Raw genomic sequence first — 27,463 nt, 5'->3', positions numbered from 1 at the left:
CCCCTCTCCCTGCTGTGTGACCTTGGGCAAGTGCCTGAACCTCTCAGGGCCTCAGGTGATTACCCTTCCCCCCAGGCTCAGAGATGAGGAGATGGACGGGACTGTTCTTCTCAAGGCAAATGTCCCATGAGTCATCCCTGTTACCTTTCCTCTCCTGGAGGCTGAGATGGGAGAGGGGCAGGGGTGGAGGGGGAGGGCTCAGGAGCTGAGGCCGGCTCTGGGTAGCCTTGGCCCAGTCTGTTCACCTCTCCAAGCCTTCCCAAAGGGATATTTTCCAAAGGAGATTGTCAGGAAGCTTAACAGGATCTTGTAAATAAAGTGGCACATGCTAGGTACTCAACATGTGTTAAGTCCTCCTTCTCTTGAATTCTTATCCCTTATGGGCCCCTATTGGGGACGTCTCTTGTTGGTTCCTAACCAGCACCTACTCCCCTCCTCTGATCCCCAGTCCAGGGATTTGGGGTGGAGCCAACGCTTCTCCTAGGGGTAGGGCATGTGACCCAGCACTGACCAATCAGAGCACTGCCTCCTCGCAGCCAATGAGAGGCAGGCCTGGGATTTTAGCTGGAACCAAAAAGAATGAAGTGCTTTTTATTCAGGTTGCTGGTTGAGTGGAAGCTTGGAGCATGGAGTTCATCTTGCTTCTATGAGCGGGGAGTTTGAATGAGAATGGAGGCAGGAAAAATGGAGAGAAAGCAAGTGCTGAGGATGAAATCTGAGTACCTAGATGCAGCCAATCCTGGTACCATTATGGTTCCTGCTTTGTGGGTGAGAAACTGAGGCCAAATCCAGGGTCACACAGCCAGGCAGGAGCAGAACAGGGATTTGAACCCAGGCCGACTGGCGCCAGCGGCTGTGCCCTGAACCTCTAGACTCCACAGAGCTCTTTGGTGTAAATCCCTCCCCCTAGCCTGGAATTCTCTCACCCAGCCTAGTTTTTGAACTCAGCTATTTCTGATCATCCCGAGGGAGAACGTTTCCTGCCTCTGGCAGAAAAATCAGGGGAGAAATGAGAGCCCTGTGGTCTGGCCCCAAACTCAGTTTGGGCAAGCTTGGCGAGATGAGAATTCGTTCCTTTTCTGTCTTTCTTTCCTTTCCTTTCCTTTTTTCTCTTTCTTTCTTTCTTTCTTCCTTTCTTTCTTTCTCTCTCTCTTTCTTTCTTTCTTCCCCCTTCCTTCCTTCCTTCCTTTCTTTTCCCTTCCTTCCTTCCTTCTTTCTTTCCTTCCTCTTCCTCGCTTGCTTCCTTTCTTCCTTCCTTCCTTCCTTCCTCCCTTCCTCCCTTCCTCCCTCCCTCCCTCACTCCCTTCCTTCCTTCCTTCCTCCCCACCCCCTCCCTCCTGTCTGAAATAAAACATTGTTTACTCCAGCCCACCTCACATCTGGTTCATGCTTTCACCTCTGCCTGGATGACCTCCATCTCAGCCCTGCTCCTGGCCTAGTTGGCTGCATTAGGCCCCAGTACAGCAACCATCAGCAACACTTATTAAAATGCAGACCCCAGGGCCCTGCATGGACACAGGCATGTTTGCACACTGGGGGCGGGGCCGGTGGAGATGAACACCCGGTGGAGATTCAAATGCAGGTGATTCATGGGACACTGCACGAGGGTGTCCTTGGAGGGCCTTGAAGATCACGGTTAAAAGTTGTGCCTCGGGTGGGGCGGGTGCTAGGGAGCTGGACCCCTCTGAACTGGAGTGGACTGAGGCTGGGGACCTGAAGGAGGGGCCCTCTAAGTCCTTTGGCTCTTTGGATTCAAGTTTCACCTCAACTAGTTTTTCACTCTGGGCAGGTGCTGTAACTTCTCTGAGGCTTGGTTTACTCATCTGAAAAAAGGAGATTCAAAAGAAAAAGGCTCAATATGTGTTGAACTGTTAGTGTATACAAGGCTCTGAGTTCAGCACTTTGCATGGAGAAATGTATTCAATCCTCACAACCCCAGGAGGTGAGTACTGTTACTCTTGTTAATTTTTCAGAAAATGAAACTGAGGCTCAGAGTGGTCAAGTTACTTGCTAAAGGTCACACAGCTGGTAGGTGGCAGAGCTGGGACTTAAAGCCCAGGCATCTGGCTCCAGACCCTGTGCTCTTACCAGTACTGTATAAAATTTTCGCTTTGTTTGTGTTATTCACTGTTGTGTCCCCAGGGCCTGACCCATGGTAGGTCTCACTAAATATTTGTGGAATGAATAAATGATCACCCCTTGAAGGGAGTTGACTCAATAGGTAATGGCTATTACCTCAGTAACGGCTCATTCTCCCTAAATGTGGGAGATATCAAAGCGAGTGCTAATCCTTGTTGTGAGCCTTGGTCGTCTCGCCCTGCTTTGAGTGTCAGGGATAGTAACAGTCCTACCACTGAGGGTTGCTACGGGGACCCTGTGAGATAACGCCGGGACCCCAAGCCCCATAGAATAGGCTCTGAGGGCATTAGCTGTTTCCAGCAGCTTCCTAGTCTTCACTCTGATTTCCTGGTGTGATCCTGTCCCCCTCACAGGCCAAACAGGCCTATGGCTGGTGCCAAGCACACAGTAGGTGCTCAGAGGAGAAGGATAGATACCTGAGCGCTTGCTGTGTGTTGGGCTTTTTAAACATTCATCATCTGACCCACTTTTCCCCCCAGCCAACACAAGAAAGGGGCCTGGTGCCTGGGCCTCTGTCTGTTGAATGACTGAATGAAATGCAGAGCTGGCTGCGTTGGTGGAGCGTGTCTGGCTCAAGCCCCACCCGCCACCCACTGTCTGCCAGCTCAGAGCCAAGCCTGGGTTTCCACATCTGCTGCTGCTGCCAGGAGGTGAGTGGGCCTTGGGGGAAGCAGTTCCCGGCCATGGAGCTGGGGATTTGTGGGAAGGCTGCCAGGGGGAGGAATTTCCTTCATGAAGTTAAGCCGGGTCTGAGTAATTCCTCGTCCAGCGGCGGCTGGGAGGGCAGGCATGGGGCCGTGGGACTCACAGTTCGAGCCGAGCCTGGAGCTCTGCCAGCTGTGGCTCTTGGGCCCCAGGTTCTGCCCCGGGATGAGAAGCAGCATCCAGGAGGTGCCACCGTGTGCTTGGACGAATTCCTTCACCTCTCGGAGCCTCACTTTCCACATCGGCACCGTGGGAGGGCAGCTGTCCCAGCCTGGTGGGGCTGTTCGGAGATTCAGAGGGGTCACGTGTGCCCAGCTGGGGTGGGTTTTTTCATCGCTGTCTGGGGGTGCAGATGGCCTGGCCTCAGAAGCGACAGGCCCTGAGGGCCTTGGGTGAGTCATTTTGCTCTGCAGGTCCCAACTTCCCCCAACAGCCTGAGCCTGGGACAGGAGCAGGAATGTTCTCAGAGGCAGGAACTTTTGAACCACAAGTGAGAAAACAATGACAACCATAATAATAATGCCTGTACAACAGAGCTTTCAACCGCTCCCTCATTTGTTTCTGCTTTCAGCTAATATATTTTAGCTCCGTTGGTTCATTCAGTGAACATCGCTGAACACATTTCGTGCCTGGCTAAGGTTGCCAGATTTAGCACCAACAAAAACAAGATCCATAACAACAACAAAAAGCCCAGGATGCCCAGCTAAATTTGAATTTCAGATAAACAGCAAATACATTTTTCGTATAAGCATATCCCATGCAATATCTATTAGTGTAAGTATATCCCGTGCAGCCCCACGGCAGGACCTGTGGGAGGCATTTTGCTCACACGCCCCCATTTCTTTTTCACACAGCCCTATGAGGTGAGAATTATCACCCACGTTTACTCATGAGGAACTGGAGGCTCAGGGAAGTGTGCCCACCCGCCCAGGGTCACTCGGACTGGGCGTCCTGACTGAGGGCCGGGCCTCAAGTGCCACTGGGCGGCGGGGTGCTGGGGGGGCCTTCAGTAGAGCCGCACTGACTCTCTCACCCCCTACTCACTTCCTGGATGGCAATTTCGGGAACACAAGGTCAGACTGGTAACTGCCTAGCACTTTCTCCCTGCCCCAGACTTCACCTGTTGGGGGAAGTCCCTGTGGGTCACCCAGGGCTGGAGGCTGTCACAGCCAGGACGTGGGCTGGGGAGCTGGGCGGGCAGAGCTCCCACACTGTGTGGGCAGAGTGGGCGTCCAGAGGGAGGAAGACAGATGGGGCTGCGGTCACCAGAGCTACCTTGGCCACAGCCCCTCGTCAACAAGCAGGGCCTCACTGACACCCTGGCTAAGTCCTGAGCCAAGAGGGGACCACTAGAGTCACCTCTCTTCCCACTGCATGCCCTTGGGGAACCCTTGGCCCTTTTCTGGACAGAGCCCCATCCTCTCTGCAAAGAGGCATTCTTTCATTCATTCACTCACACATTCACTCATTCATTTATTTGTGCTTTACTTCCACAGATATTTCTTGAACACCTACTATGTGCCAGGCATGGTTCTAGGCTTGAGGCATAGGGGGATACACCAGAAGACAAGACAGACCAAAAGCCTTGCTGTCATGGAGCTGATAGTTTAACAGGGGAGACAGATAATAGACACATAAAAACATAATTTCAAGTGGGAAGAGTACTAGGATAGAAATAAAGCAGGGGGAAGTGACAGAAGATGACTGCTGGGGACCCCTTGAGGCAGGGCAGTCCAGGAGGGCCTCTCGGAGGAGGTGACGTTTGAGAAAAGATCCAGAGAGTGAGAAGCAGCTGGTCGGGGGCAGATGTGGGGAAAGGGCTCCTGGCAAAGTGATCAGCACGTGCAAAGGTCCTGGGAACAGAGCAAGCCAGGTGACTGAGAGAATGTGTTGCTAGAATGTGGTGAACCAGGGGCAGCCTGGTGGGGCTGAGGGAGTTGGGGGTGAATCATGCAGGGCTGAGCAGATCACAGAGATCCTCTTGGCTCCCTGAGTCACCTCCTCCAAGGAGCCTTCTTTGATGACCTTGGCTAAACTAGCCCTCATTTCATTCTTCCTTATAATACTCATCGCTATGTGGCATCAGAGTCTCTATTTATCCCATGTATAAGGATGTACTGTCTTTCTTTTCCCATAATTGCAATGTCAGCTGGGCAGAATCACCCAGAGTTACCTATTGGCTGCCACATGGCATGGAAAATGTGGCCACAGGATCCAAGCATGGGAGCCGTTGATGGATGGCAGGGAAAACAGGTCCTGGGTTTTGTGGATTGTAGTTTTGACTTGATTTAAGCTTCACAAGCCAACTCTGGAACCCAAGCCCTGAGTACAACGAGATTCTCTTGAAATAAGATAATAATCCTGGCTAACCTTCACTGGATGCTTTCTGTACGCCAGGCACTGGGCTAAGCACTTTGTGTGTGTGTGGGTGTGTGTGTGGTAAAAGACACATAAAATTTACCATTTTAACCTTTTAAAAGTGTGCAATTCAGTGGCATTTAGTGCATTCATGCTGTTGTGCAACCATCACCGCCATCTAGTTCCAGAACATTTCCATCACTCCAAGAGGAAACTCTGTAGCCATGAAACAGTCACTCCCCGTTCCCCCCCTCCCTCTAGCCTCTGGAAACCACTAACCTACTTTCTGTCTCTATGGCTTTGCCTTCTCTGGGTATTTCATATGAATGTACTCATACAACATGAGGCCTTTTGTGTCTGGCCTCTTTCACATGTTCATTCATGTTGTAGCATGGATCAGTACTTCATTCCTTTTTACTACTGGATAGTAGTCTATTGTATGGATATACCACATTTTGTTTATTCATCCCTCAACTGATGGACATTTGCTTCCACTTTTTGTCTATTGTGACTAGTGTTACTATGAGCGTTTGTGTACAAGTCTTCGTTTGAACACCTGTTTTCAATTCTTTTGAGTATATACTTAGGAGTGGAATTGCTGGGGTCATACGGTAATTCTGTGCTTAATTTATTGAGGAATTGCCAGCTCAGCACTCTTTAGTGTCCATGACCTTGGGGAATTCTCACAGCATGCTAATGAGGGAGACTGTGCATTGCCCCCATTCTGCAGATGAGGAAACTGAGGCGCAGAAAGTGGCATTCGTGAGCCAAGGTCACACTGATAAGAATTGATGAAGTTGGGCCCGTTGGATTGCAAACCACCTTGAACCCAAGCTGAAACAGGAGGGAGAAGGAGAGCAAGAACAGGGCTGTGTCTCCGGTCCCTCTACAGAGGAAGCTAAGGAAAGCCGTAAAAGGCAGCGTTTCTCTATCAGACTTGCTTGGATTCCAATCCGCCTTGCTCATTCCTGGCTGTGTGTCTTAGGGCAAGCCGGTTCACTTCTCTGGGCCTCCACTTCCCCATTCAAGGGTGCTAAGGAGACAAATTCCCTCAGATGGTAGTTTTAAGGATGGAATAAGAAGCCTGCCCCTGCTGCTGTTATCATTATGAATGTTGTTATTTTCTGACAAAAGGGGAAGAGGTTTCTCCAACCCTGAGATCCCATGCTCTTGGTTTGGGTGGGGCTGGGAGCAGAAGAGAGTGAGGGACTCCCAGAATCTCCTCTCCAGAGGGGCTGGAAGGGCTGGGCAGCCCAGGGGTGGAAGCGGTGTCTACCTTCAAGTCTCACGTCCATGGTGACGCTGAATGTTTCGGATGGGAAAACAGTGCACAGTTTTCCAGAAATGCTTGGACGCCACCTCATCAGAAGAGAACGTAGCCTGGGTCCATTACTCCCCCAGAACCACAGCACATTTTAGGCCAGAAATAATAATAACTCGGCTTGTTACGTGGACGCCAGAGAATAAAAATCTAACTTGGACATATAACTCTAACGGGATGGAGAGTGTGACTGAGAAGTTTCACAGATGAGCTTTCAATACGAGCATGGGGGCGGGGGTCCCCAAGCCTCTTTGCTGAGCTCGGCACAGACCCAGGCTTGCAGACTCGGAGAACCTCAGGAACAATTACTGAGCACTCGCCGTGTGCCTCGACTCATTCCACACGAAAAACAGGCTTGGGAGGCGGTTCTATTGTAAGGCCCTCTGTACAGATGGGGAAACTGAGGTGCAGACACGTAGAGGCACCAGCCCAGGGTCGAACAGCTAAGAAGAGGCTGAGCTGGGGTTTGAACCCAGACAGTCAGGAACTGGATGAAGCCCACACTCTGACCCACCACAGTCTTCCTTGGGGAAGGCCGGGAAAAATGTTTTGTGTTCTGCAAAATTAAGTGACCATGTCCGGCTGAGGTCACTGGCTGATGGGTGGGAGGTTGCTGATGAGGAAATGGGGAGGGGCGTAAAGGCACCCCAGGAAGCGCCCAGTGTCCCTTTTGCTGGATATTTTCCTTCCTGGACTCTTGGCCTGGCTGTTTCTTGGTGAGTGTGTGTGGGTTGGAGGGTTAGTGAGAGAAGGGAGACCCCGATTCTGGTGCTGGGGGGTGTTGGGATCCAAGGTCAGGTCTGCAGCCCAAGGTCCCTTCTGCCTGGGAGGTGCCCGGGGAAGTTCACGGTCTGTCTACACTCCACCCAGCCTCCTGCCCCAGACTTGCCAACTAGGCACGGCCACTGCCAGCACTGCCTCCCCAGGTTGCCAGTTCTGCTTTGTGACCTGGGTAAGCGTAACAGCCTCTCTGAACCTCAGTTTCCTCCCTTGGAACGTGGGGATCCCCCCCCATGCAGCTGGGAGGGATACATGGTTGGGGTTGCCACTCTTATTCCCACTCTTGCTGCCAGCAAGAATCCACGTGGAGTGTCTGCGCGGCCGGGGTTGGGGGGGACACCCCTGGCCCAAGCCCGGTCGGACGTCAGGCGGGAGGGCCCTTGGTGTCGGCCAGGGTTGGCTCCGGCCCGGCCGCCTGCCGGATGGACGTTGGGGGAGGGAGGCCCCTCTCCCGCCAGACTCCTGAGTCACAGTTTCCCGGCGCTGCCAGCACCACGGGAAAGGGGGGAGGTGGGTGGGGACAGGGGGAGGGGAGGGGAGCCTGGGGAGTGGGCGGAGAGCTGAGATCCCAGTTGTGGCTGTTTTTGGGCGGGACGGAGAGAAAACCATCTGTCGGGAGCAAGTCAGATACGAAGGGGGTCCTGCGGTGTCAGAGTGGGATCCTTGCACCCCCGTCCTGGGTTATAGGCAACAAACTCAGTCCCTAAATACCCTAGCCCCCGTCCCCCATGTACACACGTACTACACTCGGCTTCATGACCTTCTTTCTGTTTCTTGAATTTGTAGATCAGGTCCCAGCCTCAGGGACTTTGCACTTGCTATTTCCTCTGCCTCAAACACTTCAAGGGACCGGCTCTTTCTCAACCCCAGGCTTAGTTTAGATGTCACCTCCTCAGAGAGGCTCTCCCTGCCCACCTGAGCTTTCAAGTGTCCTCTTCCTCCTTCCCCTCCCGATTCCTCGAGCTCATCCGTTCACTCATTTATCTGCCCCCAGGATACTGAGCACCTGCTGTGGGCCAGGCCTTGCTCTGGGCACGTGGGATATAATAATCAACAGAGCAGCAACCTCCCTGCCCTCATGGAGCTGTCATGCCACCAAGTGAGACAGACCAGCACTGATGAATATGCAGTAACATGGGCTGTCGTAAGGGTCAGGAGGGAAGAATCAGGCACAGGTGGTGGAGCCAGGATGCCAGAGGGAGCGGTCTCCATGTTGGGTGGGGGGTGAAGGAAGTTCTCTCTCAGAAAGTGATGCCACAGAGACTTGAAGGAAATAAGGGAGGGGACCATGTGAGTATCTGGGGAAAGAGTTTTAGGCAGGGGGAACAGCAGGTGCAAAGGCCCTGAGGCAGGAACATGGCTGACATAATCAAGGAGCAACAAGGAGGCCAGTGTGGCTGAAGCAGAGTAGGCGTGGTGGGATGAGGTCAGTGAGGGCACAGGGTGGGCAGATAATCAGGCCGTGGTGAAGATTTGACATTTGCTCTGAGCGAGGTGGCGGCCCCTGGAGGGTCTTAAGCAGAGGGGCAACAGAAGTGGTGAGACATGGCCAGATTACAGGTAGATTTAGGGGGAGAACTGTCCTGTCTCAGAGGCAGATTAGGGAGAAGGCTAGGGAGAGGGAGGTGCCAGGAAAATGCTTCAGTTGGAATCAGGACCCCTCCAACCCTCCAGGCAGACAGGCAGGGTCCCCCTAGATCACCCTTGTCCTGACAGGCCCAAGCCTTGGACCAGGACTCCGCCCCACAAGTGAATTGGGGTTTTCAAGGTCAGGCTTGAATCTGTGTTGGGCAGAGGGCAGTTTCTCACCAGTCAGCCTTCCTCCATGGAGGCTTTTTGGGGAGAGGGGGCGACCCTAAGTCTTCTCTCTTTCTCTTTCATAACCAGGAGGCTAACCAGGGCCTTGGTCAGGTCTGGGAAGTAGCTTGCGGGGAGGGGGCCAGGACCTTTCAGAGCCTTGCAGGCAGGAGAGGTGAAGTAGAAACCACTAGTGAGGGGGAGAAGCAGCCTGTGGCCAGCCCAACCCCCAACTCCCCAGGTGCGCGCGCAAACACACACACACACACACACACACACACACACACAAAAGACTTGGTGTCTCATCCCTCTGGCCATGGTCCCCCCACCTCCAACATGATCAGGCCCATGGGATCCTGTCCAGAGCCATGACCAGTGAGTCAGCAGGAATCACCCCAGACAGGAGCCAGTACCCTGGTGCCCAGACCAGAAACCACCCCTGACCTGTCCAGCTGGACAGGAACAGGGACCTAGTGGGCGGAAAAGCCCTCAGAGCAGGATAGCTGGGGGGAGAGGCAGTGAGGTAAGACCCCCCCAGTCCTAATGTAGCTCTCAGCCACCTGCCCCCGATGGTTCCCACTGGGGTCTGGATAATAGTTTGAAGAGGTGGTTTTGGTTCTTCCGTCCAGTACTGTTGAGGCCTTGAGGGTCAGCCTGGCTTTGCTGCATTGTGTTGAGTTGTCATGGTGTATCAGGTCCATTTCATTGCAGTTTCCGTTCTACTGCGTGTTCCAGTCTGTTCCAGGACCTTCCATTCCTTTGTATTCTATTGTGTTTATTTGTTTAGTCATGCAACATATGTTTATTGAGCACCTAATATGTGCCAGGCAGTGTTCTAGGTGCTGGAGTTACAACTTTGAATAAAGCAAGATCCTGCCCCAGGGAGTTCACAGGGAGACCAGCAACAAACCAAAGAACAGCATCAGGTAGTGGTGAGAGCAGTGGAGAGGAGTGGCAGCCAAAGGACAGATCATAAAATAGAGCTGAACAGGGAGGGGCTGCTTTCAGCAGTGGGATGGAGGGGGGTCAGGACTGGCCTCACTGAGAAGGTGACATTTGAGCAGAGACCTGAGGGAGGTGAGGGAGGGAGCCCCACACCTATCTGAGGGTCAGGAAGAGCATTCCAGGCAGAGGGAACAGCAAGTGCAAAGGCCCTGAGGTAGGAACTTGGCTGGTGTGTTCAAGGAACAACCAAGAGGCCAATGTGGCTGGAGCAGATAACCAAGGGGACAGTAGGAGAGATGGGGTAGGAGAACAAGTCTTCCATGCATTTCAAGCAATTTAAGTGTTTCTAAGAATATTTTCGCCTTTCCCAACAGATTTATAGCAGCAAACCCCACCATCTGAGATGTGTCTGCCGGTATTCTGGTCCAAGCCTTTGCTCTCTGGGGCCTGATCTTGCCAAATGGTCTTCCCGCTGCCTCCCAGAGCTGGACCAGCTGTAACAGGGCCTGGGACTGGTTCATTCCTTCCTTCCTTCCTTCCTTCCTTCCTTCCTTCCTTCCTTCCTTCCTTCCTTCCCTCATGTATTAATTCGTTCCACCAGCATTTACTTAGCTGAAACAGTGAGGAGCAAGATAGATACCATCCCTGCCCATGGGGAGCTCAGAAGTCCAAAAGGGGAAGCCATGATGGAGGATCCCCGAAAAAGCTGCAAACCCGGGCTGCCTCTGAAGAGGGAGGTAACACCCACTCCAACAATAGCAATGAGTACCGAGATCCCTTCCTTTTTCAGAGCCTTTATGGGAATCAGTTCATTCATTCTTACAGCAACTCTTACTGTCCCCATTTCACAGCTGGGGAAACCAAGGCACAGGGATATAAAGGGCAGGGTGGGCAGAACCAGGCTTTGTCCTTGGGTACTTGGTTCTAGCCCTGCCCTCTCAATGCATCCCACTGGGGCTGGTCATCGGGTGTGGAGAGAGGGCCCTTGTTGTCCAGTTAATCCTGTTGTTAGGTGTGAAAAAAGATGTTTTTTGTCTTTTCTGGCCCCACTGCATGGCTTGTGGGATCTTAGTTCCCTGACCAGGGATTGAACCCAGGCCTGGCAGTGAAAGCTCCAAGTCCTATCCACTGGATCACCAGGGAGCTCCTGAAAAAAAAATGTTTAATTGATAAATTGTTGCAAGCACAGCCTGGGAATCCACTGTTGGAGGAGTAGAGGGGAGGGATGGATGTGGGGTTATGTCAGATGGGCAGGCTGGGTGCCATCCGGGGAGCCTTCCTGGAGGAGGCAGATGCCAGGCAGCAGGGAACAAGAGGGACAGAGCTCCCGATGGTGCTGGTGGCAGTGTGGGTCAGCTGGGGTGGCCTTGAATGGCAGGTGCCCGTGTGAGTGCGTGTCTGTGATGTGGGCGCCTGGGATGTGTGTCTGTGTGTGGTGTTGTATATTTCTGTGTATCTATGTGTGTCTGTGCATTGGCATTGTGTGTCTGATTTGGGGCTATTTGTGCTTCTGTATTCAGAGGTGTCTGTGGGTGTGTGCAGTGTGTATGTGTGTTGTGTGTCTGGGATTTTGTGTGATTGGGAATGGGTGTCACATGTCTGTTTTTTTGATCAGGTGTCAGGTATGTGTTGAGTGTTGTGTGTCTGCTGTGTATTTGGGGGTATGTGTGTGCATGAGTGTATAGGAGAGTCTGTGTTCCTGTGATCATTTTATGGTCTGTGACAAGTGTCTGGGTTCCTGTGGGTGCAAGGCCATGGGCAGGACCCTGCCTGCAGACACACCCCAGAGCAGCAGCAATGCCCCTGCATCACAACAGACAGATCGGGGTGGGGAGGGCTGAGTCTGATCCCCAGGGCAGGAGGCTGAGTCCCCCCAACACGAGCCCGCTCCTCGCCATCACCCAAGTAGCCCCAGAGCAGCAGAAGGAGGCCTCAGGCGCAGAACGAGGGTCAGGGCTCAGCTCACCTACCCTTTCTAGTCCTCTCAGGGTCCCTGTGGAGTCAGAAGCCCCCATGGAAGGTGTGGAGTGGGTACAGTGGACACTTGCAGGCCTGGGAGTGGAGTACTTGAGCAACTTGGGGGCCATGGGGAGCTCTGGCCTCCTCGGACCTCAAGGCAGACCTGAGTTAGTGCACATGTGTGGTGAGGGCAACTACACACACTTAGCTCACACCAGAGCATGGGAGGAGACCGTGTGCTGTTGTGTGCACAGATGACACACACGTACAAAAGGGTAAGTGTGTGCTCCAGGGTAGACATGTGGGCACAGACAGACAAGAGTATGTAGGGACAAATGTGTGTGCAGTGACGACACACGTGCACACATAGACACATAAGTGCACAGGCAGGTACTTAAATGAGTGAAGAGTGGGGCAATGGGGCTTGGTGGCGACTGTGGTGGGCAGGATTCACTGTCATGCGGGGAAGTCGGCCCATTGCCATGGGAAATGGGAAGTCTGGATTTTGATGGAAATCTGGGGCAAGGAATTGAAGTTGTTTCAAACCCTGTGGGAGCCGAAATGACTCCTCTGTCCCTCTGTGGGTCTGGCTTGGTCCGTGGGCCCTCAGTTTATGGTCTCTGCCTGTTGGCTGAGACTGGGAGCTTGTTATGTGCCCTAGAAAAGTCCCAGGCCTCTCTGTGTTCAGTTCCCTGTGGCCGGGCCTAGGGGAGGACCCATGTGATAGAGGGCTGGGACTGCCTGGGGAAGAGCCAGACCGGGACTGGGAGGCACTGTCCTGCCTGCAAAAGTCATTTCTCACCACCACCTCCACCCCACCCGTCTCCTGGCATCTGTCAGGACCTTGATGGATAAAACATCCTGCCAGTGCTTAGGCCCTCCCCTCCATCCTGAGATAGGCGCCAGCTCTGGACGAGTGGCTCTGGGTGGCAGGGCCGGTGTCAGAGTTGGCCTACAGAATCCCAGAGCGAGGCAGCTCTCAGCAGGCCAGGGTCATTACGGAAGGCTTCCTGGAGGAGGCGGTGGGGCTGGAAGCTGCTGGCCTGGGAGTCAGACACCTGGGCTCAGACTAGACCCCTACAAGGTCAGTGAATATGTCATCTTGGTCACATCTGTGTTCTCAGCTCCCAGAGCAGAGCCTGGTACGTAGTAGGCACTCAATAAATTTCTGTAAAATGAAAGAACAGAAAACAATAGCTTGGGACTTCCCTGGCAGTCCAGTGGTTAAGAGTCTGCACTTCCAATGCAGGGGGTGCGGGTTCGATCCCTGGTCAGGGAACTAAGATCCTGCATGCTGTGCGGCATGGCCAAAAGATTAAAAAAAAAAAAAAAAGAGAAAACAATAGCTGTAGAGAGCATTTTCCTTATGTAAGAACTGTGAACAACCCTATGAGGTATGTGCTATTATAATCTCCCGTTTTATATATGAGGAATCAGGCATAGAGTGGTTAAGTCATTTGCCAAAGGTCACACAGCTGTCAAGTGACAACACGGGGTTCAAACCCAGGCATTTCTGGAAAGCATGGTGCACACCGCTCTTGAAGGGTTCAATGTCTATCTTTCCCATGGGGCTGTGAAGGCCACAGAAGTGAAGCTTGTCTGATCCCTGCTCATTTATTTTGGCCTGGCACATAGTAGGAGCTCAATAATTATTTGTGGAATAAGTTACAAAAGCCCTGTCTCTTTGAGTCCTCAGACAAGTCACTTCTCTCTGAGCCCCAGTTTCCTCGTCTGTGTGATGGGGCAGTTTGGATGCTGGGAATCTGGGTTCTCCCAGGCCCCTGTCTGGGTGGGCAATGACTGGCCCTGGAGCCTCTCCAACCCTGGATCTCAGGGGTGACCACTCTGATGGTCCCAAACCTGGCAACTCACCCCAGCGGGCAGGTGGAGGAGCTGGTTCTCTGGGCCTGAGGCAGGGCTAAGAACCTGCCAGCTCAAAGCAGGACAGGGCCTGAGCTCACAGGTCCAGCTGCCTAGCAGGTTTGAGCTTCCACTGGGTTAAGCAATGCCCCACCTCACCCCCAAGGAAGGAGATCAGAGCCCTGTTAAATGGAGCACCTGCTGAGTGCCGAGCCCATCCTCTGAAACCTGGCCACCAGCCTGGGGAAGTGGGGAGCAGGGCTGTGCCCATTTTACAGATGGGGAAACTGAGCTTCCCAGAGGGCCATCAATTCACCCAAGATCCCAGAAACCAGAACCTCCTGCTCCAGGCTCTTTCCTCTGCCTGACCATTCTTTTTTTTTTTTTTTTTTAATTTAATTAAATTTTGGCTGCGTTGGCGTGCGGGCTTTCTCTAGTTGCGGCGAGCGGGCGCTACTCTTTGTTGTGGTGCACGGGCTTCTCATTGCGGTGGCTTCTCTTGTTGCGGAGCATGGGCCCTAGAGCACGCGGGCTTCAGTAGCTGTGGCTCGTGGGCTCTAGGGCGCAGGCTCAGTAGTTGTGGCGCACAGGCTTAGCTGCTCCGCGGCATGTGGGATCTTCCCGGACCAGGGCTCGAACCCATGTCCCCTGCATTGGCAGGTGGATTCTTAACCATTGCGCCACCAGGGAAGTCCCCTGACCCTTCTTACGTCAGGGAGGGAGAGGTACAAGAAGGGTCCCCCCAGAGCAGGAGGGGGTCTCATGACCCCACAGTCGTCAGGAATGGCAGGCCCCACCCTCTTTAAAGGCCCGGGGTCTTTTTGTAACCACAGGAGCAGCTCAACCTAATTTTCAGATGAGAAAACTGAGGCCCATCTTGTTCTGGGTAGTGAGCACCGCTTCTCCCCTCGTCCATCTCCCAGGCCCTGAATGACCACCGCCCCCATCTCTCAGACATCCCCCCTCCTGGTTCCCTCCCCCTCACTCTGGCTCGCTGTGCCTCAAACACACCAGTTGTTCCCTCACCTCAGGGCCCTGGCGTTCAGGGGTCCAGCTGCCTGCGACCCACTTTCTCCTCTTCACTTGGCCACTCCTCCTTTTCTAGGTTTCAGCCCGAAACTCTCCTCTTCAGAGCGCCCTGCAATCGACCTCACTCTAAAGTCTCTTCCATTTGTCACCCTTATCACGTCTGAATCATCGGGTTGGTTTCTTCCCTTGCTTGTTAATTCTCTGTCTTCCCACTGGAAGGTCAGCCCCTGAGGACCGTCGTGTCTGCCTCATTCTGCTCTATCCCCAAACCCAGCCCCGTGCCTGACAAATCCGTATCTGCTGAATAAGTATTTTTCAATGAATTTGGACCTGGCTAAATGCCTGATGCATAGTAGGTTTTCAGCCAAGTTTTCAGCCAAATTGAAAGCAAGTATAGTTTTCAGCTATAGTGACAATGATGGACCAAGGAGGGACAAGTTAGAAGAATAGGAAGAACACACACAGTGGGGTTCTGGTCTTGCTTGCTGTGTGACCTTGGGCAAGTGCCTTGCCCTCTCTGAGTCTGGGCCTCCATTGTCCCAGCTGGAATAAGGGATGATCACAGATTGCCTCCAGGGTTGCTGGGAAGCCTAGCAAACTCTGTGAAAACTGGAACCAGCCTGCCTTCAGCAGATGCCCACACGCTCCCCACCCCTGCGCCCTGCTGTTCCCCAGCTGGCCAGGGTGAGCGGGGAGGCGGCCTGCCAGAGTGTGTGCGCAGAAAGATGGAAAACTCCCACTTGCTGCTCTCTCCTTAGGCCAGGGCAGGGGTCCACCTGTCCAAGGTCACAGAGCGCAGACGGGGAGCCGAGGGGGTGGGGATCGGGCGTCCTGGGGTCTCTGAGAACAAACCATCCATTGTAGCCTTGTGGGTGTTGGGGGACTTGAAGGGCCTGAATGAGGGTGAGGAGGCAGGGGCAGGTGTGGGAGCAGGTGTCCACTGTCATCTCTCGACATCACTCCAGGGGGGCGGGGAGTGTCCCCATGCCCGCCCCAGAACCGGCCTGGCTGGTCGGACATCTGTCCTCTGATGCTTTTGTCAGGAGCCATCACAGACGTGAGCCAGGCCCAGGGTGAGGTGGGTAGAGGGGGATGGGAGGATGGGGAGGTAGAATGTGGGAGGGGCCTGAGGGGTGCTGGGGGAGAGGGACCTGACATAGAATCCCAGCCCTGCTCCTTCAGGCTGGGGACACTGGGCAAGTCATGTCACTTCTCTGAGCCTCTGTTTCCTCATCTGTAAAGCGAGGCTAAAACTCCCCTCTGTATGCAGCGTCTGTGCCAGTGAATCTTCCAGGCACATGTGAGGGGCAGGGGATGGGAGGCTCTGAGAAATGCTTTGGGGCCTCAGGCTGCCCACAGCTCAGCCTCCTAAAAGAGTTTATCATTCTTTCACCCAAGAAAAGGTTACTGGGCACCTACTGTGTGCCAGAACCATGCTGGGTGCTGGGGACACAGGAGTGAGTGGGACAGAGGAGGTCCCTGTCCTGGGGGGAGAAGGCAGAAAAGCCATAGGCAGAAGAACGAGCAAGAAAATTTCCAGGGACTTCCCTGGCCATCCAGTAGTTAGGACTCCACGCTTCCAGTGCAGGGGCTATGGGTTCGATCCCTGGTCGGGGAACTGAGATCATGCAAGCCACACAGCGTGGCCAAAAAAAACAAACAAACCCCGAAACAAAAAACTCCAGACGGTGATACAGGCAATGAAGAATTAAATGAAGGCTGAGTTAGAGGGTGACGGGTGGGAGCTGCTTTAGACAGGGGTCAGCGAGGCCTCTCTGACAGGGAGGTGACCTGGAGGAGGAGCGGCTCGGGAAGGCTGGTGGGCTCCAGGCAGCCGGCACCACCGCAAGGGCAAAGGCCCTGAGGTGGGACTGAGAGCTCGTTTTGCGTTTGCAGAGGAACTGCCAGGAGGCCCCTCCGAGAGGGGATCCGGCCTGAGGGGACCCTCCTGCCCTGTTCCCAGGGGCTGAGGCCAAGGGGCAGGGCAAGGGCCAGGCTGGAGGAAATGGGGCCAAGACCCCGGCTGGCAGACTCTCCTGGGACTCCTAATATCCCGAGTGCTGGTGACAAGACCCAGTCCCAGGTGGCAGGGGGTGGGGGCCTGGGCCTCCATAAACAGCCATGACTCGTAAAGCTGATCAAAGCAGCGGGCCTGTCCTAGCCCTGGCCACTTCCTGCAGGGCCCAGAGCAGCCCAGCTTGTGGGAAGCAGCCTCCCAGACTTGCTTTGGGGTCTCTGTGTGGCTAAGGGCAGGTCCCTGAGCTTGTCCAGGACTCAGTTTCCCCACTTACCTCACAAGGAGGGGCTGAGTGGAATCTCTGGACAGCCTGTTTCATTCTACATCTTTGACAAGAGCTCAGCTTCTGGAACCGCAGATCTGGGAGTCTGAGTCCCAATCCTGCCACTGTGTGACCTCAGGCAGTGACGCCCCCCCAACTCTGTCCTCAGTTTTCAGCTGGGGTTCATGATAATATCTACTTCAACATCCTAGAGCATGGAGTTTATTGATGTAATTTGTACTGATAGTTTCTTGCTTATCTAATGGTAATGGTAACGATCCTCAGGCATCCTAGTGGAGGAGCCGTGTCCCAGGCAGCAGGTTTGACAGGTTTGTGGAGCAGAGGGTGAGGGTCTGCGCCCCACAACTGCTCCTTCTGGGCAGGTCTGGGCAAGGGGTGGCCCCAGAGGCAAGGATTTCCAGCTTGTCTGGGCCACAGCCCAAGGCCCTGGGCAGCACTTCCCAGGCCTCGTGGCCTCCTGGGGCCTGGCCTGGCTTTGGAATCCCGGGGTTCTCACCAGTTCTCTCTGAGGCTCTGTTTCCTCAGCTGCCAAAGAGGGATGAAAATCCACCTGAGGAAGATTTGTGGTTGAAAACAGACCCAGGATTCTACCATGTCTCCCCACCTCCTCTGCTGCCCTTCTGGTCCAGCCCCATCCTCTTATTGCAGCGACCTCCTCTGGGGCTCCCTGCATCCCCCGCCTCATCCCCCTGCATCCCTCCTCATCCCCCTGCATCTCCCCATCCCCCCTCATCCCCCCCGCATCCTCCCTCATCCCACTGCATCCCTCCTCATCCCCCTGCATCTCCCCATCCCCCCTCATCCCCCCCGCATCCTCCCTCATCCCACTGCATCCCTCCTCATCCCCCTGCATCCCCCCCATCCCCCTGCATCCCCCCATCTCCTGGCATCCCCCTTCATTCCCCTGCATACCCCCCCTTATCCACCTATAGTACACTCTCTGCTGGAGAACCTGGGTCAGACCACATCCTTCCCCTGCTCAGAACTCTCCAGGGCTCCCACCCCACACAGAAAGCCCCCCCCACCCCCACGCAGCCCACAGGCCCAGCGTGGCCTCCCCTCACCCTCTCCACCCCTCCCCATCGTTCTCATCCAGCCTCACCACATAAAACTACTAAAGCCCGTGTTCAGACTGCCTTTCCCTGCTCTTATCAGCTTCTAACACACTATATAAAATACCAATTTATGTTGTCTGTCTGCCTCATGTGCATGTCAGCTCCATGAAGGCAGGTTTTTTTTTTTTTTTTTTTTTTTTTTTCTGTTTTGTTCCCAGCTATATCCCCAGTTCCTAAAAAAACGGTTAATAAGTGTTTGTGGAATGCAGGAATGCATCCTCGTCCAGCTCTGGGAGGCAGGCGCTATTGTATTTTGATTTTATGAAGGAGGAAAGTGAAGTTGAGCAAGACAGGAAGTTGGTGAGTTGCCCAAGATCTCAGACAGCTGGAGTCAGGGCGATAATAATAATAACAGTAAATAATAATAATACAGCTAAGACATATTGGGCTCCTACCATGTGTCAGGCACTGGGATGTTGGAATAGAAGTGGAAGAAAAGAGCCAGGCACACGGTAAGTGCTTTACATGGGATAACTCTTGGAATCCTCAGTGGGACTCTGTAGTAGGGACTATTAAACCCATTTTACAGATGAGGAAACTGAGGCTCAGAGGGATTAAGTAACAGATCTCTAACAATAATAGCTACTATAGCCCCAGTTTACTGAGCTATGCTCTGGGCACGCTTCATATCCGGTATCTCTCTTCTTTACCACGCCTTCTACTGTACTTTACAACAAAGAAGCCAGCTTCTGAGAAGTGCTGTAATTTGGCACTGGTTGTAAGATGGTATGAGAGAGCTTGGGCCCATTTCCCAGGTTCTTCTGCCCCAGGACATACCTGGCACTGGAAGGTGGAGAGGCCCAAATACAGAAGCCCATTGCACATTTGGTGCCTCAGAGCCAGAGGACCTCTCTGGTGCCTTAGTTTCCCTAAGTCTTTTCAGGGTCTGGGGCTCAGGCTGCCCCCCAGCATGGAACTGGCAGGGGTCTTCATTCCTGTTCATAGTTGGGACTCCTGCTTTGTCTAGGGAGAGTCTGAAGAAGTGGTGGCAACTCTACTGTGTGACCTAGGGTAAGTTGCTGTGCCTCTCTGAGCTGCCAGCCTCAACTGACTCCATGGAGTCATGGTTTGCTGAGAAGGAGGCTCTGGGAACTACGCATCCAAGGCCTGGCAGCTGGGAGCACCTGCTTCCTGCCTGGAAGGACCAGGAGGAGCAACAGAGCCACCCTGCTCCAGGCCTGTTTCCCTTCCCACCCTGCCCCCTATTAGAGCTCTGCAAGTCCCCAAGAAATGGGGTCCAGCCCTGTCCCCCATCCCATCCTCCACTATTCTGGCTGCCTTTTCTCACTGGGAAAGAGCAGTAAATAATCAGGAGGCCACATTCTCCAGGCTTCCCAAAGCCGGCATCTGCACCTCTCCTGAATCTGTCTCATTCCACCTTCCCCTGTGGCCTGAAACCGCCCCCTCCCCCCTGCCCCCCCTTCCTGGCATTCAATCCCTGTGATTCAGCCTGTGCCATGGCTCTGCCTCTTCTACAAATTGGGAAAGTGAGGTGCAGAGAGGTACCTGGTGTGGTCCTGAGTCCAAGGAAGCTCCTCATCTTTCCCAGAGGGCCATAGGGATCTTTCCAAAGGCCTCCCCTGTCACACCCTTGCCTGGGGTGATAATGGCTCGTGGGTGGAGCACACTCTGTGTGTACTGTCCCCTACTTTACAGAAGAGGGAGCTGAGCTTCAGAAGGGCACAGCCACCTGTCTGAGGTCATACAGCCGGGAGGTGGCAGAGTTCTGTGACTACAGAGCGGGAGACTGAGGTCCCGAGAGGGGAAGGACCTTGTCCAAGGTCACGCAGGCCCTGTTAGGGTCTAGATCCCCAGTGAGGCTGGGCCAGAGCTGGAAGCACTGGATCCCAGGCAAAGCTTTCCCACGGCCCTGGGGTGTGGGTGGGGGGACTGCCTGGCATTTCCTGTTTGGGCAGGACCTGAGTGGGGTGATGCGGGGAGACTTCCCGTGGCCCCTCCCCCTCCTCAGGAAATAATCCGGACCCAGGGGCCAGGCCCCCGCCTTCCCCAGGATGCAGTGAGGGGCAGAGGCTGGGAGCTGGTGTCCTGGGTTCCAGGCCTGCTCTCCCTTATTGCCTGTGTGTCCTTGTTCCTGTCCTTCCATCCCATCCCAAAGTCTCTGCATCCTTGGGGGGGGGTCCCCATTCTTATCATCCAATGAACAGACTCAGCAAAAGTCCCAGGCCCTCGGGAGTCCCAAGGCTGTGACCCTGAAGAGTCACTTCCCCCTCTGAGCCTCAGTTTCCTCCTCTGTCAAATGGAGTCATTGTGGGGGTGGAATCAGAAGCGCCAGCTCAGCACATTGGAACTCCACATCCCAGAGGGAGGGAGTCATCCGGGTCTCGACACTGACCTGGCATGCGGGTTCCCAGATGGAGAATTGAAGTCGTAGAGGTCAGGGGACCCACGTGAGGACACAGCCAGCTGAGACCTCTCCACTGCCATTTCCTGCGAGGCAGCTATGCAGCGCCAAGAAGGCACACCATAGTGTTGGATACTCCAAGTTCAAACTTCAGGCCTGCTATTGTCTGGCTGTGTGGCTTCAGGCAGGTCACTCTACCTCTCTGAGGCTTAGTTTTTTCTTCTGCAGAATGGGAGAAAACTAACCTGATGGCAGGACTTAGTGAGCTAATTAAACACGTAAACCACCCATGGCAGAGCCTGGCACCCAGTAGGCCTTCAATTCATGGTAAGTCTTCTTCCCGGGGAGGAGGCTGGGCGAGGTCATCTTGGCTGTATTCAGTGGGGGAAGGGTCAAGAGTCCCAGGTGGGGTTGCCGGGAGAGTGAGGAGCAGTCACTGCCCCACAGCTCTAGGTAAGCAGGACCCGGCTCCTCTGCATCTCGGCCCCCCTTGGTGCTGCCTCTGCTCTCCGGACCTGACCTGGCAGGCCTTGCCTGCCTCACCCCACCACGCTTGCTCACTAGTGCTCTTCTCCAACCACACCGGCCCCTTTTCGGCTCCTCCATCCTCCAACTCATTGCAGCCTCACAGTTTTTGCACCTTCAGATCTCGCTCCCTGGATCTCCTTTTCCCAGTGTTTTTCCTTCTTTAACAGAAATTTTATTTTTATGTTCTATCATTAGAATCTAAAACAGGACCTTGAATCTTTTAGGCATTTAATAAATATTTGGCCCATGAATAAATGAAGAGATTTTGATTTTTGATCTAATATAAGAGTCTTTGTTTTTTAATAGACCCATTCAACCCATTTACATTTATTGTTTACAGGGATATGTTTGATCTGTGTCATCCTGTATTTTGTTTTCTGTTGACTGAATGATTGAATGAATGAATAAATGAATGAACGAAGCAGAGTAAATTCTAGGTTGCTGGGGTGGGCTAGAATTGGGGTTCTCCAAACTGCCCTGGGCCATTCAGGGTAGGAAGAACATGGAACTGACCCTGGTTCCCTCACTCTTGCAATTATTTATTCCACTGCCCTTAGCCCCCAGACAAGGGCTTATCGTCCATCTCTCCCAGGTGTCCCCCATCCCTTCCCTCCTACCCCCACCTCCCCTCAGGAAGTGCCAGGTTTATGATTCTGGGTTCTGAAGCCAGATCTGCATGCTCATCCCAGATCCCCCATTAACAGGAGGCATGGTCTTGACTTACTTCCCGAGTCTTCATTTCCACACTTGTAAAATAGGGGTCACGGTATTAGCTTCCGACAGTGATGATCGTTGGGAGGATTAAATGAAAGAACTTGGGTCAAAGGGCTTAGCACTGTGCCTGGCTTGGAGTAAGAGCTCAGTAAGCATTAGATTTTATTATTTTGTTGTTGTACCTCAGTTTCCTTCAATTGTAAATGAGGCTGCTTGTCATTTCCTTCTAAGTACCTCAGGATCCTGCCTCAAAGTCTGGAGTTGGAGAGCTGTTCAGTCTACACTCTCATCTCCATCTCCCCAAGCCCGCAGACACGGTCATCTTCCAGGACTCGAGGGGGTCCACAGAGGCCTGACCTGCCACCAGGAACTGGGGAGAGGAAACAATACAAGCTGTAAAGAGAAGTTCATTCCTTCCCCCTGGCCACACCAGCATTACCCCATCACACAGATGAGGAATCTGAGACTCACTGGCTCATTTAATCCACAGACACACCCTGAGCACCTACTGTGTGCAGGCTGTGCTGGGCCCTCTCCCACAGGGCTCACAGCTTAGCGGGTAAGACAGGGAGAAAACAACTCACCCTGTAGGATTTAGATCAAGTGCCTTGCCCAGCCCATAAATGGCTCCCAGAGAACCTACCAGCATCCCTGCTTGTGGGGGTGGACGGGGGACTGTTCCCTTTCCACAAAAGGAGAAAGCCAGGCCAGAGGGGGGCATCTCGTGCAAAGCCTCCAGCTTCCTAGGGGTGTGGCAGCCTTCCTGCCTTTGCATGGCTGGTGCCTCTGCCGGGAAGGGAAGATTCTTCGCGGTCGCCACGGATCCGGCTCTGTGTTCAGGGCGTCACTTCCTCAGAGACCCTTCCGGGATGGGAGGGCAGGGTCAGCGCCCCAGGGTTTCCTCTTGTATAACGTGTGTCCCACTCACTCCCACAGCTGTCCTCGCTGAGCCTCCTGAGGAGATGCAAACTTCGCGTTGCCCGATGAGCCGCTGCAGGGTCACACCTCCACCAGGAGACACTCCCACCCCCCAGAGGTCCAGCCACTTGCTACAGGTGCCCACGGCACCCAGAGCCTCATCCCCCTGCGCCTTCTCCAGCTGCAGTTCTGCACTTTGTTTGCAGGATGACTGCGTTGGTGACTAGCATCCTCTATATATTTTTAAATTTTTTTTCTTTTTTTTTGGCCACGCCACGCAGCACGTGGGATTTTAGTTCCCCAACCAGGGATCAAACCCGCGCCCCCTGCATTGGAAGTGTGGAGTCTTAACCACTGGACTGCCAGGGAAGTCCCAGCATCCTCTTTAGAACATCAGCTCCTCGAGGACAGAGATCTCTGCCTGTTCCATTCACCATTGTGTCTCCCAGTGCCTAGTACAGAGCCTGGCACATAGTAGGTGCTCAATAACTATCTGTGGAAAGAAGGCAGGAAGGAAGGAAAGAAGAAAGGGAGGGAGGGGTTGCAATTCATTTATCCAGTTTTGCATTTGTTTGTTCAGCAAGTACTTATTGAGGGCCAGCTGTATGCTGGTTCTGGGGAGAGAGTGGTGACAGCACAGACAGGTGTCCTGCCCTCAAGGCGCTCGCTGACTTTCTGGTCGCTGTCAGCAATTGTGATATCAGCTGGTGAAGACTGTGAGGAAAGGTGGAGCCAGGAGAGGGGCTGCTGGGAGGAGGGGTCAACCGAACTGGCAGAGGCAGGGGTAGGCTTGGGGCTCCCCCCACCCCGCCCCTGCTGGCAGATGCTGGGGCTGTCGTAACTGCGGGCAGCTCGGGTTGCCAAACGCCACCACAGCTGCGTCACTGAGAGCCTGGAGGGCCCAGAGGCTGAGGGGGGCTGGGAGGGGCCCCCTCACCCAGGCTGGTTTCAGCCCCGAGTCAGACAGAGCTGGGTCAAAGGTCAGCCCCGTGTCCACTGTTAGTCACTCTACGTAATGTGGCTGTGTGGCTACGTGCTGTTGCGGATTGCTTGCGGAAAAAGTCCAGAAATAATGCATGAGCAGCCACATTCCCACCTCCAAGAGAGAAATGAAACATGCAGAGACCGTGGGAGACCCCACCCTCCCTCCAAAGGTGACTTCATCCTGAATTTGACATCTGTGACCCTGTGTGTGACTTCACAATGTTACCTTCCTGGGCCTACCTCTGTGTGTCCCTGGGCAAGTCACTTAACCTCTCTGGGCCTTGGTTTCCTCACGTGTAAGATGGGAAAGCTAACAGTCCCTCCCTCGGAGGACTGGTGAGAATAAACAAGCCATCTGCGTAAAGTGCTCAGAAGAGGGCCTGGCACACAGGAAGCGCCACGTAAGTGCTGGCTATGATCATTATTGTCATTGAACACCCAGAAGAGGGGACAGAGAGCCGTCACTTGTGTCAAGGTCACTTCGGGTGGTGCCAGGGTTCACATCAGCGGCTGGCTCTGGAGTGGTGTCGCTCAGGTGCCCAGGCACTAATTCTGGTTCATTCTGTTCCACTTCCTGTTGGGTTTGCCTTTCCCACCAGCTTTGAAAAACCAGAGCCTGTGCCTGGCTTGTTCTCTGCTGTCACCCTGCAGAGGGTGACAGCCCAGGGTCTGGAGACTGAAGGATGGGTTTGTGGAGCGAATGAAGGGGGCTGTCTCCTCATCTGTATGATGAGTCTTGCAGGCCCAAGGAATGAGAAAGTGCCGAGTAGTGTAGGTGCTTTATAAACCCTTCTTTATTTCCTCCCCTCCCAGCTGTACTCCCCTCCCCCTCCGCTCAGGGTTAGGCCTGGACCCCACTCACTTCAGGACAGGCATTCTGCTGACAGATTGCCCCCCACTGACTCATTCATTCATTCATACCTTCACACTTTCAACAAATATTTTGAGCACCTACTGTGCTCCAGTCTCTGCTCTAGGCTCTGGGGATACCGAAACGAATAAAACATGTAAAAATCTCTGTCTTCCTGGAGCTGATATTCTGTCAGGAGAGACAGACATCAGACAACAGTGTGATTCAAGCGAAGATTCACAGGGGCCCGGGCAGCAGGGATCAGGGGAGGCCCTGCCTACCTCAGTCTCGGGGTTTGGGGAAGGCTGTGAGCTCAGACCAGAAGGATGAGGAGAAAGTTAGCCAGATGAAGGGTGAGGAGGCTATCCCAGGGGCAGGGACCGGCCTGTGCAAAAGCCTGCGGGTGAGTGGGCATGGCAATTTGGGGACCTACCTGTGGCTTGGCCTGGATGGAGGGGAGGGAAAGGGAGGGTGATGGGGGTTGAGCTGGAGGAGGCCTGACTTGATTTAGGTTTTACAAGGTTTGCTCCAGCTGCAGCATGGAGCTGGGACTGGAGGGATGAGGCTGGAGGTGGGAAGACTGGAAGGGAGCCTGGAGTCCTGTCCACCCATCAGAGGAGAACAGGAGGGCAGGCTTCATGCAGACCAAGGAACCCTGGATGTGCCGGGTGGGGCCTGGGTTTCCCTGGAAACAGGCCCAGGATGTGGCAGCTGAGGCTTCCTCCCTTCTTCCAGGGAACTGGATCAGGGGTCAGCATCACCTCCGTCCGCCACAGAAGACAATTGGGCAGTGGCCCTCCGCCCTTGCACTGCTCACCCCTGTGACTGGCCAGGCCCTTCTGAGAATGGACCTCCCCCCAGTTCCATGTGGCATGACCTCACACGAGGGTGTTCACGGCACATTTAACACCAGCCCAAGATGGAAACAACCCAATGGTGCATCACCCAAGGCCCCGTCAAAACCACCAGATCCATCCAGACAGCGGACTATTTTGGAGCCTCGGGAGAGGCTGGACGGTGAAGGGTTTCGGAGCACAGACCTGGGAGCCCGACTGCCTGGGCCTGAATCCCTGCTCTGCCAGTCACTGCTGTGTGTCACTGGGCAGGTGCCTTGCCGTTCTGTGCCTCAGTTTCCCCATCTACAAAATGGGGATGATGAGAGTGATAGAACTTCCCAATAGGAGCACTTCACTCTTATGATTCATTAATTAATCCATGTAAAGTACCTGGAACTGTGCCCAGCACATAATAAGTCCTCTAGAAACCTTTGCTGCCATTATTATTATTATTATTATTATTATTATTATTAATTTATTTTTTGGCTGTGCTGGGTCTTCGTTGCTGCATGTAGGCTTTCTCTAGTTGCGACGAGCAGGGACTACTCTTCATTGCCGTGCGCGGGCTTCGCATTGCGGTGGCTTCTCTTGTTGCGGAGCACGGGCTCCAGGCGCACGAGTTTCAGTAGTTGTGGTTCGCGGGCTCTAGAGCGCAGGTTCAGTAGTTGTGGCGCACGGGCTTAGTTGCTCCGCGGCATGTGGGATCTTCCCGGACCAGGGCTCGAACCCGTGTCCCCTGCACTGGCAGGCGGATTCTTAACCACTGCGCCACCAGGGAAGCCCTGCTGCCATTATTAATCAGCAATCATATTAACATTATGATTATTTGCAGCAGTAGTGGTAGAAATATGGATTAATCCAAGGGAGAAGTGGCAGGACAGAACGTAAAGTGGGCTGCCGGTTGCAGAAAAAGGCAAGAAGAATAACTAGATAGATGTGTGTGTAGACGCTCACACCACCTCAGAAGGAGCTCCTAGACACTGAAAACATTCGATTTGTCTGGTTGGGGAGTGGGGACCTGCGGGGAGGAGGGGAGGGACACTGACTTTTCGCTCTATGCTTTTTACACCCTCTGTGCTGTTTGAGCTGTGTGTGTGTTTCCTCTGTGCACTTGTATATATATTCAAAACCAAACATGCCAGAAAGCAATTCTGCTCGAGGTTTCCTCCAGGAAGGCCCCAGCTCTCCCCCGCCCACCCTCTCCATCCACCCCCACATCCTGGCCTGTGTGTGGCCCAGCCTCCCCGCTGCCGGTTTTCAGAGCTCTAGGCCCTGGAGCAGGTCCGAGCTGGAGTGCCCTGCAAGAAAGGGGGCTCCTCGGAGACCCCCAGAGCGGCCTTGGCTCCGGGTGGTGCAGGGTGTGGGGTTGGGGGGGCTCCCGACCCACTGATGGGAACTCTGAATACTCCCCAGCCTGGGCCGCTAATCGCTTCCAGATTGGCGGGGTCAGGGCCAGGGCCGCCGCCGCCTGCCTCCATAAACAGCCCGTCGCTCCAGATGGCGGCTGGCTCCAGCCTGGCGAGCAGGTTCACGGGGGACTGGGGGGTGGCAGCAGGTGGAGGACCCCCACCCTGCCTGGTTGGGGCAGGGAGGCCCCCGCCAGCCGGCCTTGGCTGCCGCTCATCCCCACTGCCCTGAGTCAGGATGCTGGGCCAGAAGGGGCTGTAGCAGTTGAACCCATTGCTTGGAGGAGAGAAACCGAGGCCCAGAAGGGGCAAGGGACGGTTCCAGGTTGGTGGTTGACAGAGATGTGAGGCGGGGGCTCCTGAGGGTTGACCCTGGGTTTGCTTGTGTCTGTGAATCCAGCACACAGTTGGGGGCGCAGTAAAGACCCAAGGAAGGAAGGGAGGAAGGAGAGCAGGAGGGAGGGAGGCATTATGGCCTCTTGGGTTCAAATTCTACTCTGGCTTTTAGTCCCTGAGGGAATAAGTTAGTTTTGCTTTCTGGGCCTCAGTTTCTTCAT

At 54.1% G+C, this 27,463-nt stretch overlaps 1 long non-coding RNA gene across 3 annotated transcripts; it reads left to right on the top strand.

Moving 5' to 3' along the window:
• The first annotated feature begins 1,593 nt into the window (after window positions 1–1,593).
• Window positions 1,594–23,222, top strand: LOC309614392. 3 transcript variants are annotated; one of them, XR_014236146.1, is made up of 4 exons: window positions 1,594–1,942; window positions 2,619–7,239; window positions 20,899–22,471; window positions 23,112–23,222. It is a non-coding gene; the product is annotated as an uncharacterized lncRNA (long non-coding RNA). The 3 variants fall into 3 exon arrangements; XR_014236147.1 differs by having other exon boundaries at window positions 1,594–7,239; window positions 20,899–20,997; window positions 21,118–22,471; XR_014236148.1 differs by having other exon boundaries at window positions 1,594–7,239.
• Window positions 23,223–27,463: the final 4,241 nt, after the last annotated feature.

Source organism: Balaenoptera borealis (genome assembly GCF_965194805.1).
Source record: "Balaenoptera borealis genome assembly, chromosome: 16".
NCBI lineage: Eukaryota > Metazoa > Chordata > Mammalia > Artiodactyla > Balaenopteridae > Balaenoptera > Balaenoptera borealis.
The sequence above is the reverse complement of the archived record's forward strand: the minus strand, read 5'-3'. Positions and strand labels throughout refer to the sequence as shown.